The following is a 12,546-nucleotide window of genomic DNA, read 5'->3' on the forward strand; positions in this document are numbered from 1 at the left end:
AATATTCTTCTCAGAATAACAAACATTTTAACCAGTTTTTCTTATATTGTCATTTTAACCATATAGCAGTACATGCCACAGATGCTTTCTTTGCTACCTTAAAGCATTTGAAATTGAATGCCGAGTACATACATCCAAAAATGATAGTAGGCCTATTTCGGTAAGTAAGTATAGTCATTAAGGTATTGTGGTAAAAAAAAGAGTGGTGTTTTTTTAGTTGTTTAGTTGCCTACCACCCGTATGTCATTATTCAAAAGATTTAAAACTATCCATGCGTCAGCCAAAACTTTTAAATAAAGTTGAAATAACTAATTTGAATTCCCCTTTAATATCTTAATCAGTGGCTTACCTTGCTACCTGATACATTAACTTCTAAAATGTTACAGTAATGTCGCACCATATGGAGCATTAGATGAAATGCACTGAATTGGGTCAGTCCTATCAGCTACACCAGGCTTTCACGCCACTCTACGTTCCCAATCACCGGAGTGCTAATCAGGCACACCTGATTTCCATCACCTCATCATGCCGGCTCCGAGCATTAGCACTCTGGTCTCCCTAATGGATACAGTCTCACACACAAGATCTCCTTGTGTTACTTCAAGTGATCGCTGTCTCCATATTTGCATTCCGAGCCAGGCTTCTTACCCATTTAAAGTTTGAGAGTAGTTCGAAATCATTTCGGCTCCAAGTCCTCTAGTCATTTGCTTTATTGGATAAAACTGTGAATGAACGCCAACTTTCCTGAGGGAAACTTCAGAGGAAACCAGCTACCAGATGGTTCGATTAGTCTTTCGCTCCTATACCAAGGTTGGACACTTTGCTTGTCAGGATTGCTACGGACCTCCACCAGAGTTTCCTCTGGCTTCGCCCTGCTCAGGCATAATTCACCATCTTTGTGGTATCACATATTGGACTGTGCGAGACTCACCGGTGGTGCACCATCTCCATCTCACCTATGACTTATACCAGCTCTAAGAAATGTCTTTATAGCATCCTCTCTTTTCAGTACCTGGTAAAAGGAAACCAATATCATTACTCTCCTCCATGTCATTAACCCTCAAGCGTTATCATGGACATTTGTCTCTTCTCTTTTCTTGTTGGCTGTGTTAATTTTTGTTATTTTGTTTAAATGTTTTTCAAACTAGTTATACAAAATTGTTACACTTTGATGCGAAAAACATGCATGTCCCTGTTGAAACCTATTAAATTTTCAAGTTTTGAAAAGTCTGCCGCTTTAGTTTGTTGCCATTTTTCCCATGTACTACTGAAAATACTGCTTCTGCGGTATCATAGTGTACTGCAGGAAAACTGAATGCTGCTGAAATTGTGTGTTCTAGATGTGCTTGCATACATGTACTAAAAAATAAGTTGAGTGTGTGCACATTTTGAAAGCCATTATACTGTACCGCAAATTACAAATCCCCACAACTTTTTTCTTATATTTTATTATTTGCGTTTTTCATGAGAAAATGTGGTGTAATCTGGCATTGTGTAAATCTATTTAAGGGTTGAAAATGAGTTCTGATCAGGACTGGTTCTGGCTTAAAAACTGAACTTCTTGAAGGTGGGGAAAATACTTTTGACAGTTTGTTGACATGGACATTGTTGTCATGGTAAAAAAATCTGAAACTGCTCAAAAATGAATGTTATTATGTCCAATACTGTAATATAAAGATTTTTCATAAAGAAACAACAGTGGTATCCAAATGTAAACAAACTGCATTTAAAGGTGGGGTGCATGATCTCTGAAAACCAATGTTGGCATTTGAATTCATATAAACAAACTTCCCCCTACTCCGATAGAATCTGGACCTTCTTGTGATAGACCCGCCCCACACATACGCAACCCAGTCAACGATGTCGGTTAGTAGACATGCTCCTTACTGCTGATTGGCTACAAGTGTGTTTTGGTACTCGGCCCGACTCCCTTTTACAAAGTGTTTTTCAAAAAGCATTCACCTTGCCTTTAAAGGTAAACATTTGTTAGAATCTTTGGTAGATATCAGTACTCATTTTGGTTAAAAAAAGTCAATGAATGTGGGGAAATATGAATATATATATATTTTCCTAGCTGTTTTAGGGCATTAACATTTTTGTTCATTTTGAACCTAATTGTGAGTTTATTTTTTTATTTTGATTGATGCACAAGTTATGGTCGATCTCTCTACTTACCTGGGTTGTGCATCAATAAATACACATGGTTAATTGTTGTCCTTGTATCATTACAAATACTGTCTTTTTTAAAGTGCTTTACATTTACTCATATTTTCTCTGCTTCAGATCTCTGTTTGTGCAAGGTGGAATGTGTATGTGAGTTTTTCCTTGGAAGACATTGGACTATATGTTCTAAGAGCTGGATTTTGAATTCCGTGTCAATTTCATCTGACCACTAAGTAAGTAGTTTACAGGATGAACTATATTTGTTTCTATGTTTTCATTCAATAATTGATTGTACAGTGGGATGTTTATTGTTAGTAATGTGATGTAAAAACCTGTGATCTCAAAAATGCATTACCGGTACTCACATTTGTCATATTTGGAAGAATGATAATGACTGACAGCATCAGTCACCAATCACTTTTATTGTATTAAAAAAAACAGTGTTGACATTCTTCAAAATATGTTTTTTGTAAATACAGGTTTAAAATGAAACACGGTGGCACACAGGTTTCCATGTATAGTTTTGCTTCTTTAAAAAATAAAAGGACAAAAAACACATTGACATCTCAGTGGGTAGCACAGGCAGTTTCTTAATCAGAAGGCTGCAGCCTCTAAAGGTCGCATTTGTAGGCTGCATACATCATAAAGACATTATTATTTCAGAATAATAACAATTATAAAGTTGACAATTATTCTTAGTTAATCAAAATTTGTAACCAGGCTTGATAATGTATGTATCCTGCATACTGTATGTGACCTCCGGAGACTGCAACCTTCCGATTGAGAAAGAGTTTGCATGTTTTTTTTCCGATTGTGGAGTTTGCATGTTCTCGCTGTGTCAGGGTGGGTTTACTCACTCCGAGTACTCCTGTTTCCTCCCACAGGCCAAAACATGCAGGTTAGGTGATTGGAGATGCCAAATAGCCCCACAGTATGGATTAACTTGTGTTGATAAACTTCTGCATAGATTAAAGCTGCAGTCCGTAACCCTGGCCTCTCTATCGCCATCTCTGATAGAAATATGAAATTGCAGTTATTTGCAGAGTAATGCTCTGTGCTTGAGTTGTGCTTTGCCCCGCTGCTCTGCACAGATGAATGTGATGTCTGTGATCACAGCGTCAGAGCGGTTCTGTCATTATGCATCAACATGGCAAAACAACATGAGCATCTGCAAATGACCAAAGTATATCTGCTAAATGATAATGCAAGTGTTTCAACAGATGCCTTACTGGTTCAGAGGAAAAGCTCAGCTGATATTAACATTTGTTTTAGCACAAGCTCGCAGTTTAAGCTTTCACTGTTTTAACAGATGATTCCCTAGATGTATGAACGTAATAAACTGACATATTTACATGCTGTTCTCCAGATTATCAACTTTTGAAGCTTTACAGATGACATGTTTTAACTCTAAGCAACTGTTTTCTAAACTAGCTACACAATCCTATACGGAGCACATGCGATTAAGAGTCCGGTTCCTGTTTTCTCTTTACAAAAAAAAACAAATTACTTTTTCAGACTTTTTCAGACAACTCAAATTATAAATTATTATTATTGGAGGAATGGTAAGGAGACTGTTTTAAACACAGATTTTTTCCTTACATATTTAATAAATTATTTTTGTTTATTTTTAGCGGATGGCCACTTTAACCAGTTCTCCACATTAATATAGCAATAGATGCTGGAATGGCGTGAAGAATGAATGAATGAATGAATGATTAAGTAAAAACACCCTAAAAATACCTAAAAGTATTTTTTACTCTTACCGTGGGTTCACACCAGCCATGTTTGAGGCGTCAAATTCGCGTCTACCGCGTCTAGTTTGCAGCTTGAACATTTTGAGTTTACTCGCTTCATTCACGCGTGATAGCCGCGTGAGAAATTCTAGTCATCGAGACATTCACGCGGAAGTTCGCGTCATGGGAGGGGCTTCGGTGACTCCGCTCGCTTCCTGTAATCACGTCACTATTAGAGCAAGCTCCTGAATGGTTAACGCGGCACGTTTTTCCACCACAGTTAAAATTTTTCAACTCGCGCGTTTCCCGTGGCACCGCTCAATTTGCGCCATTTGCACGAACTAGATGCGCGAATGAGGCGGAATCGCGTCTACCACACCACACATTCGCGCCACGAGACCTCCAGACGCGCGTCTTTACATCGACTTAACATTGAAATCATTCGCACTTGACGCCTCTACCGCGGCTGGTTTGAACGCAGCAATACAGTATATTTTAATTTGTCTAAGGCCTAACAATAACTTTATTTTAGGAACAGATCAAAATTGATAATAATTATTTGCTAAAGGTCTTGCCGATAACCGATGAATTGATCGCTAGTTTTTAAAATGGATACTGGATAAAAACCAAACATAACACTCAAAGTGAAACAGTGCCGGAATTTATTATAAAACAACACTGAACCATGAAAATGTGCTAAATGAAATTAATGTTTAAATAAAAATGTAAAAATTGAAGTAAATACTTCTGTAAAATACTCACACTGGTAACATCGAAATTACAAAAGTGTATATAATATGTGCACTATTAAAACGGATGTGTTAAAAACAACACAATCAGTGTTAATTATGAGACAACACACTGAATGCAGTCCCAAAATACACACATCTCTGTGTTATTATTGGAATGACGCATTTTGTTTTCTCTTGTTATTAACTTAAAATATGCAGCTTAGCCAGCTAAATCATGGACTAAAGTAACCAGCTGGATAGATGGTAATAATCATGTTAAACATTTGGGTTGGATTTATCTGTGTGTATTTTTGTGTTACTGTTTGAGGTACTAATATCCGTATACTGCAATATCTGTACTAATTGCCTTCTGTCAGCCTTGACGACAAACTTGGGTTCCTGCTGTTGTTTCTATGCTAATACAGCATCTAGTCAGCAAATTAATTTTAAAGTAATGATATGAAGCAACAGACGCAATTCAGAACAACTATTTGTATGGATCAGTGCCGTTCGGCAAAACCGATTAATCAGTCTATGTCTAGTTTTTAATGTTGTTTCTAAATTAGTATAAAATTGTTCCCAGTTTTCATAAGCAAACATTGAGCTTGTGTTTTGTAGAAGGTTGTCATTTTTCCGACTCTCATAATAGCTTGAGGTGTATTTAGTGTATAATACACATGGTTTATGTATGGGAGCAGTGGTACTGGTATAATAAATATGATTCAGCTAGCACAGAGAAGTTCAGGCTTTCTAACAGTGTTTGTAACAGAGAATTTATTGTTATAATATTTGAAAAGGTTTTGTGCTACACTTCCCCGTAGTTCAGTTAAATCCAATTCAGTCCACGAGTAAACACATTTTGTCATTCATTCGGCTGTGCAGACAACGTCTGCTTAGGAGCAGTTTGGTTAGGTTGTGCCGGTTTGGTAATGCAAGCTTTTGTCATGCACAATAGTTTTTTTCTTACTTCAACAAGAAAAATGCTCGTACCCTTAAAGTCACAGTCTGGAGTCCTGGATACAATCATGACCTTTAAAAAAGTGTCAGATTGAGGGCTTTCATAAAGCCTCTTCAGTCTGTCTTTTTTTGCTGAAAAAATGAGCACTTATGTATGAGGCTCTAGAAATGAGTCATTAGGAAGATGCATGCTGCGTTCAATGATGTGAAACATTTAACACTTCTGATTGTGCTAATGGCTCCATGTCAGTCGAATGGCCGGAGCATAAGTACATCACAGCCAGAAAAGGGTCAGGGGCAAATTTTTAATGGGACAGGTTTTACATTAAGACTGACATTTAACATTATGTCATGTATTTAATAATGATTTGTAGAGCCTTTGGTGAATTTTGTCTTTTTCACCATAATACAACCCCAAAACAGAAAAGGTTGGGACACAGTGGAAATTGTGCGTGGAAAAGGAATGGACTAGTTTGCAGGTCTCATGGACTTGTATTTTATTCACAGTGGAATATAGATAACAAATCAAATGTTGAAAGTAGGATATTTTGGGATGTCATGCCAAATATTGGCTCATTTTGGATTTTATGAGAGCTACACATTCCAAAACAAGTTGGGACAGATAGAAGCTGGAAAAGTTAAATGCACATATAAGGAACAGCTGGAGGAGGACCAATGTTTAGGAATAGGAATGTCGTCCCATTCTTGTCTAATACAGGCTTCTAGTTGCTCAACGGTCTTAGGTATTCTTTGTCGCATCTTCCTCTTTATGATGCACCAAATCTTTTCTATGGGTGAAAGATCTGGACTGCAGGCTGGCCATTTCAGTACTCAGATCCTTCTTCTACGCAGTCTTGATGTTGTAATTGATGCAGTATGTGGTCTGGCATTGTCATGTTGGAAAATGCAAGGTCTTCCCTGAAAGAGACGACGTCTGAATGGGATCATATGTATCTAGAACTTGGATAAACCTTTCAGCATTGATGGTGCCTTTCCAGATGTGTAAGCTGCCCATGTCACACGTACTCATGCAACCCCATACCATCAGAGATGCAGGCTTCTGAAAAGAGCGCTAACAACTTGGGTTGTCATTGTCCTCTTTAGTCCAGATGAAATGGCATCCCAGTTTTTCAAAAAGAACTTCAAATTTTAATTCGTTGGACCACAAAACAGGTTTCCACTTTGCCAAAGTCCATTTTAAATGAGCCTTGCCCAGAGAAAACGCCTGTGCTTCTGGATCATGTTTAGATATGGCTTCTTTTTTGACCTATAGAGTTTTAGCTGGCAACGGCGAATGACACGGTGGATTGTGTTCACTGACAATGTTTTCTGGAAGTATTCCTGAGCCCATGTTGTGATTTCCATTACAATAGCATTCCTGTATGTGATGCAGTGCTGTCTACGGGCCCGAAGATCACGGGCATCCGGTATGGTTTTCCGGCCTTGACCCTTACGCACAGAGATTGTTCCAGATTCTCAGAATCTTTGGATGATATTATGCACTGTAGATGATGATAACTTCAATCTCATTGCAATTTTTCTCTGAGAAACTCAGAAAACTATTTTTCGCTGCAGCATTGGGGGAATTGGTGATTCTCTGCCCATCTTGACTTCTGACAGACACTGCCACTCTGAGAGGCTCTTTTTATACCCAATCATGTTGCCAATTGACCTAATAAGTTGCAAATTGGTCTTTTAACTGTTCCTTATATGTACATTTAAATTTTCTGGCCTCTTATTGCTACCTGTCCCAACTTTTTTTGGAATGTGTAGCTCTCATGAAATCCAAAATGAGCCAATATTTGGCATGACATTTCAAAATATCTTACTTTCAACATTTGATATGTTATCTATATTCTACTGTGAATAAAATATAAGTTTATGAGATTTGTAAATTATTCCATTTCTTTTTTTCTCACAATTTCTACAGTGTCCTAACTTTTTCTGTTTTGGGGTTGTAAAAAAGAACAGATTGTGGCTTTATTAGAGACTGAATTGTTGTTTTAGGGATACGTTTCAAAGTTGTTTCCTGTGTGTTAGTTTAGATGCATTTAATTCTCTGCATGTGTAAAATTAGAAATGGTTTCATAAACTTTTATGGTTTTAAAGATTCACACCTACCCTTAAAGGGGACAGAGAATGAAAAACCATTTTTACCTTGTCTTTGTTGAATAATGGTAGTCTACCCACATTCACAAACATACAAAAAGTGCTAAACATGCTAAACATCTCAGTCTCATAGAAATTCCTCTTTTAGAAATGTCAGCCAGAAAACAGCCCAATCTGAAAAACTGATGCTTATGACATCACAGGCATCTAACTGCCCATCCACTTTAAAATAATTGGCTACATTTTTTGAGTGGCAGCAAAGTCAGCCAATCAGTAATGAGATTACAAGTTAAGCCAGTAGGGGAAGCCAAATAGGTGCAAAACCACTTGTTTAAAATCCCCCACCCTAATAGAGCTATCTGAAAGAGGTTTTTAGGAAGCTTCTAAGGCATTACAGACCCAAACAAAAAATTTTTTGTCTACATGTCACATCACAGAACAAGGATAAATACTCCGTTCAACCATTCTATGTCACCTTTAACCTAACACCTTCTCAATCATATAAAACACAACACGCAAGTAAAAGTATAATCACTATTTACACAATTAATCCTGGCAGTTTAAATTAAAAAGTCAAATCCTATTACATGCTTTTATTGCAAAATTATACCCCAATATATTCAGTTGTTTTTTGAACCTAAAACACATTGCATTAAACCAAATAAGTTTTTTAAGGTAAATAGGGCTTTTTAAGGTAAACAATAACTGAAATGTTTTAAAATATGTTTCAGCTCTCACACAGACTTATGTTTACAAGCTTTTTTTAGTGCAGAAGGTAAATGATAAATATAAAGACTTGCTGTGAAAAATTGCATTACTAATTTTGTCTGTCTTTAGGGACTTTACATGCAGGTGTATTCTGGATGTCCTGCGGTACACATGGACAATCTATTCAATTCTTTTTACTTTGTGGCCGTTGCTTGTGGTTTCACAAATGTTACCTGCATTTTCTTAATGTCAGTGTCGGTTTATCTGTCTCGATAAACACAGTGTGGCCCAGAGGGGTTGATGAGCCAATGAGTGTCATTGAAAGGCTAATTGCAGTCAGCATAATACATTAGGCATTAAACACTGCAAACACTTGACATTATGTTGATTTTCTTCACAAACATTTTTCTTGAGATAAATAAAGTAGCCTATCTATCTTTTCATCAATAGCCAATTTCTATTGACATGGAATGTTGAGTACCACTTTACCAGGCGCAATGAGATAACAAAACAGTCCTTTGTGAAACGAGTGCACGATGTCTCTTGCCTTTAAAATATAAACCAAATTGATTTTTCCCCACGCATGGCCATGGTAAGAACATCTTCAACTCTTATAGTGTTCACCACAGATGACAGGACAGCAGTAAAAGGGTTTCTCATCCTCCAGCCTAATTATCTCTGGGCATCCTTGTTAGATAACACTTTGGCAAAGAGGAGATAAATATTTGGCTGTACTAAAGTATTTTAAATTCATAGGCTGGGAATACTGCCAACAATCTGTATTCTACATTTTAATTGAATCTTAAAATAATAAACAATGGCAATAAAATGGCAATAGAAACACATCAAACGTTAAATTGCAAAGTAAAATAGAAATTACTGTATTTTACACCTCAAGGAATAACAGTAAAATTTTACTTCATTAAAAAACACTACAAAAAGAGACGCATCGGATAATATACAGAAACCCGTTTGAAAGGTATTTGAAATGAAGTTTTTTCGCATAAATGTTTCTTGAAAAAGCTTACCAAGTGTTTTGAAGAATGAAAATCAATGTCTGTTTGGCCGAAGCAGATGACACGGGAATAATCAACGCCAAACATGTCGGTGCATACAGCTGCCAGATTTGTATGATTAAGGAAATCAATGATTTTAACTGGAGTTTTGCCTTCAAAATCAGTCTGTTTGACTCCATGTTAAGCTGGAAGATGCTGTATTTGGGAATTTTTCCCGGTATGTTTGGAACTGCTGAGGGTCGATCCAATCAAATGTTGTGGAAACGCTGACGTTATTGTAAGCCTTCTAAATGGCCCTGACGACGCCAACTTGAAATCTGATTGGTAATACAATGATTTCATTGCCATTAAGCAAAAGGGGCCCACACTGCTCGTTCTGAAGGCCTAGGCAGATTTCTTTGACCTGGCAACAAGTGATCTCAGCTGCTGGCTTAAATATGATTGGATAAATCGTAAATGTGGACTACTGAAAGCCTCGCAACCAACAGAAAAGCTATGAAATCAAGATAATAGACTATTATGGGATTCATTTAATACACATTCATGGAAAAATGCTTTAAAATGTAAATCAGTGATTCATATAGTATTGACAGCAGAGAAGGCTTTGCTGGTCCTGAAGCTTTGTTTATACTCGCACTTTTGTCCGCTTATGGCGCGGGCTTCTCAACAAATGGATTAGCCATTTATAGTTGACGCGCTCACTGTTGCACTATTCTTTGAAACAACAGGGGGCGACGCGAGCTATCGAGTCAAAAACAAACAAAGAAGAAAATAGAAGTCGTCGTTAGCTGGAACAACCCTGGTGCTAGTAACATCATAGCTTGATATATATGAGAACATGAATAAAACGTGAATCTCTTAAATATGTCTTTATTAAACATTTATAATTTCATTAAAGTTTGTATTTTTCCTCATCCAGTGGTACATTTACTACAAAAATAAGCCAATAGTTCTCAATCATATTTAAAGAATTAATGTTTTAAATGATAAGGTTGCCATACTTTACTTTAAGAGTTTCAGATAAATAGTATGCATTCTTGTGCATGGATTGATTCACGAGATACTTCACAGGCTTGCCTGTTCGACTAGAATCCCCTCGAGGTTGGTCATTTTCGGATGCGGAGCCGCGTGCAAAAGTTACAAAAATTGCCGTGTACACCCACTGCGCACGATCGCCAACTCCAAGTTGACTTTATTTTTGCCGTGCGCACCAACTTGCTCATGCAGACGCGTTGAGTATAATCAAAGCTTAATGGTCGTTTTGGTTTACTTGGAAAAGCTTATTTCAAATGGATTTTACATAAAGTACATATACTGAAAATAAAGACATTAACTGCTTCCACACAAAAAGTTTTTTGGTAAATTCCTGGTAAATTGTACGAACAGGACCATTTTTTAAAATAGTGGTAAATCGGTCCTGCCAATTTACCAGTAAGAGAAGTTGTAAGATTACCAGTAATTTACTGGTATGATGCTATGTGTGAACCAAAAATAGGATTACTGGTATAAGCTTATTACGCGTTTACCTCCCGTGCTGTTTACGGACGTTTCTCATCACATGCCACGCGTAAAGTGCTAAATTGTCCAAATCTCTTTACTAGAGTTGTTTAAAACGTACTATTTTACTATCCGTCTGCCAATTTGCCCACAACTGTTGCACACTTTCTGTAAAGCCTTATGTTTAGACATTAATATCTAATGTTTTCGATGCAAATTGGGACTGTTTTCCGTACAGTTTAGTTTGAAGTCATCTAATTCAACATTGTTTGGTCAGAAGCAACTGTGCATGATTGTCAGCGTTTGCCACTGAAGTGTTAACAACAAAAATATGGTCTGCCGGAATAAAGTCATAACCCACCATTGTTTACAATACAACAATGACCTTGCTGCATGGTGGTTTAGGAAACATCCGCTCTCTGACAAAGTGTACCGGTATTTTGGCACTGATGTGTTAATATCTTTTTACTGGTAAAAAGACGTAACATTGTTGTGTGTATACATAGCACATTTTTGTATTTACTGGTAAAGTAATTCTGGTACATTTATGGCAGTTTACCCAACTTATAGGCTGTTGTTAATCACTTAACAAGCTTATTTAAAGTCCTCCTGTAGTCAATAATTTTATTACTTAAAACTCATCTTTGAGCATCATATAGCATATGTAAATGTTTTTCCTGTGACAGTAATTACTTCATGCTTTAAAATGTCTAGACTAACTTTACACGTTAGCCTCATTTATGGCACTTTTCCATTGGATAGTATGGCCTGGTATGGTTTGGTACAGCTGACTTTTGGGGGGTTTTCCACTGTTTACAGTTCCTAGTAACTGATACTTTGTTTATTACTCCACTGCAATTGTTTCTATTCAGCATGCATATCTATGGCTCAAACTTCTGATCCACTCGTTGAAATGTGATGATGAAATTGGTTACATGTTTTGGAAACCGACGCAATCTTTGTAAAACTCCAATTTTATGATGAAAATAGTCAGCAATGATATTAAATGATGAATTTACACATTATTTTTCTTGAAGCTTATTACACGGCTCTCTGAAATGCTTGATTCTGATTGGTCAGTTGAGACATTTGCAGGTTTGTTCTTTTCAAATAATAACCGCTCCAAAGTAATAACGCATAGCCGGTACTACTTGTACGATTAAAATCGCTCCGCGCCAATAAAGATTACTGTTTGGCGCCATCTTGTGACAAACACTGGACAACCACAATTAAGAATGGAAAATTTAGACATTAATTTTAACATGTACGGAAAAAACAAAACATTTAAACAGTGGATAGAAGAACGAACAACGACAAGACACAGAGAGCTTACTGAGACTGAACTTGACAAAATAGAGCATGACAGCTACGAAGCCATCACACAAAAAATACAGAATGGGCATTAAAACTTCTCAAAGACTGGCTGAAAGAGAAAAAAATGGAGACAGACAAGTATGAAGCAGAGGATCTTAATAAGGTATTACGATCATTTTATGCATCTGTGCAAAGTTTCGCGGAAGGGTAAAAATATTAATTTAAAACAAATATGCCAATAAAATGTTTCAAATTCATATTCATGTCCAGTTTTTTTTCTTATGTGGCAAGTAGCCGTGTAATAAGCGGGATAATGTA

The 12,546-nt window shown here is 36.9% G+C and overlaps 1 protein-coding gene across 1 annotated transcript in view; it reads left to right on the top strand.

Annotated features, from left to right (window-relative positions):
- tp53i11a (tumor protein p53 inducible protein 11a) overlaps window positions 1-12,546 on the top strand; it is a 59,896-nt gene that overhangs the window by 1,293 nt on the left and 46,057 nt on the right. The window contains exon 2 of the mRNA XM_055201218.2: window positions 2,284-2,396. The gene's annotated coding sequence lies outside the window, so the exon portion shown is untranslated. The remainder of the gene's footprint in view (window positions 1-2,283; window positions 2,397-12,546) is intronic.

Source organism: Misgurnus anguillicaudatus, chromosome 21 (assembly GCF_027580225.2).
Source record: "Misgurnus anguillicaudatus chromosome 21, ASM2758022v2, whole genome shotgun sequence".
Taxonomy (NCBI): Eukaryota; Metazoa; Chordata; class Actinopteri; order Cypriniformes; family Cobitidae; genus Misgurnus; species Misgurnus anguillicaudatus.